The sequence below is a fragment of the Cibotium barometz genome, chromosome 47 (genome assembly GCF_041138505.1).
Source record: "Cibotium barometz isolate CiBa-2024 chromosome 47, ASM4113850v1, whole genome shotgun sequence".
NCBI classification, from domain to species: Eukaryota; Viridiplantae; Streptophyta; class Polypodiopsida; order Cyatheales; family Cibotiaceae; genus Cibotium; species Cibotium barometz.
The window spans coordinates 15,822,246-15,827,993 of NC_141092.1; positions in this window are offsets into that span (position 1 = coordinate 15,822,246).

The window sequence follows — 5,748 nt, forward strand, 5'->3', positions numbered from 1 at the left end:
TGTCATTTGAATCTTGCATGGCCTGGAGGACGATAACTCAAATACTACCTCTTTCACTAGCTCCTTAGTCCTATTGATGGTAGCACAACAAGTCCCTTTCTGGACTGCATGTTGATGCACACCTTGGTATATCATCAGCATTGTTAAATGAGCAAGGTCAGGCATGTAGTAGTATACAGAGGCCCCACACTTTGCAATGCAAATAGGCATGATTTTATAGTAAAAACAAGACAATGATCCAATACCATGGGTTGAAATCCCTACTTGGGGTACTTTCTCCTTAGTCCTATTGATGGTAGCACGACAAGTCCCTTTCTGGAATGCATGTTGATGCACACCTTGGTATATCATCAGCCTTGTTAAATGAGCAAGGTCAAGCATGCAGTAGTATACAGAGGCCCCACACTTTGCAATGCAAATAGGCATGATTTTATAGTAAAAACAAGACAATGATCCAATACCATGGGTTGAAATCCCTACTTGGGGTACTTTCTTCGATAATTTACCTACAATTCAAGATATTAGTTAGTTGCATCATATTGTGTGAGTACTGAATTAAATATATATGAACACTCACCACACCATGACATATTGTTTTCTTGGTCATTGATTCTGAAGCTCCCACATAGACTATTGGTGCATTCAAAAACCCCTCCACAATAGCTCTTCCTCATAACGCCCGGGAACTTCACAATAGTCTTTGCTAGTTTGGTCTAGCAATGGCCGTCATATATTTGTTCCATTCCATGCACGAGAGAAAGAGAAGAATCACCTGTGCATGGGAGCTTAAAAGAAATGTTGCCATTATACATTTTGGGAACCTCATGGACTTTCTATATACACGAACATGCCATCAACATTTTCTTCAAAATACCACCATGAGAGCTGAAATTCATTCTGAGGTTGATAGTGCTGTTCAGCTCATCACCCTTTGGCACCACATCCAGGCTCATTGTTAAAGGTTTATCGGTCATGAGATCGACCACCTTCAGAGACCTCAATGGAGCTCCTTTTGTGAGATCCACAAAAGTACTTTCATCAATTGGAGTAGATTGCTCAAACTCACTTCACTGAATCACTAGGTATCTGTTTGACAACTCCCTATCAAAAACATACATGGTAGAGAGAAGGGAGCTGGTCTTTTGGATACAACTAGATTAAGTGATTTGGGTTGCCTTCTAGCTCACATATGGCAAACACACTAATAGAAGCATTAGGATTAAGAAAGAGAGAAAATTTTAACTCCCAATTTTTCAGTACCAACTATTGACCTACACATGGAAAGGAGACCATGTGGTCATTGTTGTAGGCACCAAAGAATACTGATAAAGCAGAGAAATCCATTACAAACACAAGCTCTAAATGTACACTTAGAGAAGCTAGAAGTGTGATTAGCTCAAAAACGTTAGAGAGATAGACTTAGAATCTCCAAATCCAAGAAGAAGAATCTTAAAACAAAGAATAGAATGTAAACCTCTCAAACATTTATACCATTGACAATGACCTAATGGATTAAAATCTCATATGTATCAATAGAAAATAGAAAGGTATAAATATTTAAAAAATAATAAATAATATTAAACATTAAATTAAAGATATTTTGTATTTAATGAAGACTTTCGAACATTTAATGAAAAATATTCTGCATTTAAGATAGAACAACAAAATAGAGGGAGAGAGACAACAAGATAGAAGGAAAGAGGGAGGGAGGGAGGGAGGGAAGGAGTAAGGTGAAGATAGGGAGGGAGTAAAGGGCAGGACTAAGGTGAAGACAGGGAGGGAAGGAGTAAGGTAAGATACGGAGGGAGGGAGTAAAGGGAAGAGACGGAGAGAGGAGAGAATAAGGTTTTCATTTTGACGTTCTAGGGGAGGTAAGGGATGAGAGAATAAGGGAGGGAAGAGAGGAGAGAATAAGGGGATTGAGGAGGGGGTGGCATTGGTGGCACCCATATGTGCACCCCTCCCCAACCCCCTTTTTTGCCTTGTGGAAGAGGGGGGAGTGGGGGGGGGGGGGGTTGAGTGCCCATATGTCCCCCCCCCACCCCTTTTTTTGCCTTTGGAGGGAAGAGGGGGGAGGGAGGGGGGTTTGGGTGACGGCACCCATATGTCCCCCCCCTCGGGCCCATTTTTTTGCATTCTTCATGGGGGAGAAGGGGGGGGGATTTCGATGCTAGCGCCCATATGCACCCCCACCCCATTTTTTGCCTTCTAGAAGAGGGGGGAAGGGGCTGGGGAACTGGTACCCATATGTCCCCCCCTCCTTTTTGCCTTCATCATGGGGGGAAGGGGGGGTTTGGGCACCAATGCCCATATTCTCTCCCCCCACCCCCTTTTTTGCCTTTTGGAAGAGGGTGGAGGGCGGCGGGGGGTTTAGGTGTCGGCACCCATATGTCCCCCCCACCTTCTGGAAGAGGGGGTATGTCGCCTTTCCTTTTTTCCTTCATTGTGGGGGGAAGAGGGGGCTGGGCCCTGGTGCCCATATGCACCCCCACCCCCTTTTTTGCCTTTCGGAAGAGAGGGGAGGGGGGGTTTGGGCATCGGCACTCATATCCCCCCCCCCCTCGACTTTCTTTTTTGCCTTTGCCATGGGGGGGGAGAATAGGGGAGGGGGGGTGTTTTGGGTGCCGGTGCCCATATGTGCCACCCCACCCCCTTTTTTGCCCATATTCTTTCTCCTCCCCCCTCCCCTTTTTTAAATTATTTTTTCAAATTTAAAATTTTCCATCCTATATAAAGAAACTAATTTCTTATTGTTTTTCTTTTTGCTTTTTTCTTCTTGATATATAAATCCCTTACTCTTTTTCTTGTTTTCCTTCTTTACTCTATAATCCAATCGTCTCCAAAACTCTGACATCTCGAATTTTTGACATACTCTATAGGTTTCTTTTCTATTTGTTTCTATGAATTCTACTTTTTGATATTTCTTTTTCTTTTGCACTACTCTCTCTTTGTCTCTATGAGGCACCGGGGCATTGGCTCACCTACTATGGAGAGCAGCGCCCCCATCTATGGAGGGGGCGATGTGGCAATGAGGAGGGCGATGCCCTCCTCTTGTGCTTACGCTCCTTTGGAGGGCAAGGGGAGGGCCCGCCGCCCTTGCCCTCATATGGAGAGAAACGACGCTAAGCCTCTAATGGCCGCCATCACCACCTTGCCCTCCAAAGGGGAGCAAGGGGAGGGCCCACCCTTTCCCTCCTAAAGAAGAGAAACGTTTGCGGCCGCCTTGCCTTCCAAACAGGGACAAGGTGAAGGCCCGCCGACTCAATGCCACTTCTCTCCAAAGGGGACAAGGGGAGGGCCTCACCACTTTCAATGATAGATGATTAATAAGTCAATAGAAGATTAAGTTTGCATTGAAACAAAACTTTTTTAAATGTAATTTTTATTTATTTTTGTTAATGAGGAAGAAAACTTTAGAAATATTGTAAAGTATAGATTTTTTAATTTATATTAATTTTAAAGATTTTAATTATTTTTTGGGTTATGTATTTTAAATGATATATCATTAAAATTGTTGTTGTTAGGTTTAAATTGATAGATTGTTAATTGATACATTTTTAATTGATAGATTACTAATTGTTATTATTAATTAAAATATTTGAATGTCATTAATTTTTCATAGATTTTATTAATGATGAAAAAAATCAAATCTCAAAAATAGTATGGCTTTTTCAAGAGGAGATCGCGGTGTGAATCTTGTCCACAACAATGTACATGTTAGTTCTGGTTTTGTATTGCAAACAAAAGCTGGAAGACATAGAGTACGTGCTGTTCTTTTGCCTAAAAATCACATAGTTATTTCTGTTCGATGCTTGTGAAGAGAAAAATGTACCTCTACCATTCCCAATAGAGAATGGTGAAATTGCATATCTTCATGAGGTAATCAAATCCATCATAATTTTGAGAAAGTCATCGAGGGCTTCCAAATGGAAGCAAGTTTCTTTGGAGAAGTACTTCTTCTCCACAAACGCTAGGAGAAGAAGCGTTTGGTGCCTAACTATGAGGAAGATTGGATCCTATCAAGTACAAGAGAATAAAAAAAGAAGTTAAAGAGGCAAAGGGAAAAAGACCATGAAAAATATGTACCTAGCCAGAGGACAAGAAGGATAGAGGAGACCTCCCAAAACACATTAGAGCAGGACGAAGAGGAAGAAGTGGAGGCGATTATAGAAAGTGAAGAGGAAGAAGTGGAGGCGATTATAGAAAGTGAAGAGGACGAGGTGAAGGCAGAGGAAGGAGTAAGGGAATATATGTTTGAAGTAACATATTCTACCACTCTTCATTTTAATCTATTACAGAAAGAACACAATAGAGAGACTTATGGTGGTAAGCCTTTTACCTCATTTATTGTTGTTGGGATTGCACTTTGTTCATGAAATGTAATGTAATAGCAATTGCACACTTCTTATCCTCATACAGGTTACAAAGTCCACTCCATGCCTCCTGTCATTTTGTCATTTAGTGAGCAACCCTTGTATAAGAGGGAAGCTTTCTAGATATCAAGAACCAAGTTATGAGTTTTTAAATTATGAATATGTGAGGGACAAGGCAAAGTTTTTAATTATATTCAGTAAAGTCATCGAAGTTGCCTATGAGAGACATAATGGAAGCTAACAAGGCATCGTGGGATGACATATGGCACAAGAAAAATGAGGACTTTGAGAACTTAATCAAAGATACAGAGTGGTTTTTTCCTCTTGAAGAAGATGTTCTACGTTTGGGATGGAAACCATCGGTTGATGGAGGATATAAACAGATGCATGTGTTTAAATCAATCAATTATTTAAATATTCTTGAAATTTGTGAGCAATGAATGTCTTGAGGTTTTGAAGTTTAAAACACAACATTCAAACATAGAGAGGACTACCACCCAACTATGGACATGGTTCTCTTGGAGTTCAAGGAGGAGGCAGAGGGGGAGGTGCTCTCTTGTTGCTAGATTAAACAGGTATGCATGTTATAGCACGCCATGTATCTCTACGTATACACATTTTTAGTGATCCAATATTAATACTTTTTCTCTATTAGGATGAATGAGGTCGGATATGTTCCTTCCTCTCCCATTGACAAGATTGTGCTGATAAGAGCTTTGGGACAATCCAACAAGGAGATGATACTTTAACAAGCTTCAGAGTTGAATAAGAAGCGGAATGAGAAGTACTTCATGACCTAAAGAAGAGTTGGTCGACCATCCTGGTATAATTTCCCGCTTGATGTGCTCTCACAAATAGTATTCCAGGTAACCATAATATAATCGTAAAACTCCACCACATTTTCTTTGGTTTGATTCATATATAAACTCATGCATTCATATATCATGTCATGTTTTAGGATGAGTACTTGGCATCAACAAGAAAAGTTAAGATATTGAAAGATCAGCTCCCTCAAAAGGAATTTTAGGAATGATGGAGGGCTACATACTACAAGCCTGATCCAAAGCTGAGGAAAACTACCCAAAGATATACGGTGATCGCTAGTCCTAAACAAGGAGAAGAGTTCTTTAGGTGTAATGTACTATAGAGATTTGTAGGGTTTAGTCCCATAAATAAACCCTAAATCTTATTTTCTTTCTCTTTTTGAAGATTACCATCTCAAGTGAATTAGAAGGAGAAGCCTGCTTTCGGTTTAACCCTGATGGTTGTTATGTTGAAGACTTTAAAGACAAGTGCAGGTTGGTTGCAAAAGGCAACAGAGTGGGCAGAATGTTTACGTTGAATGTAGACATGCCTGAAGTAAGTGCTGCAATGT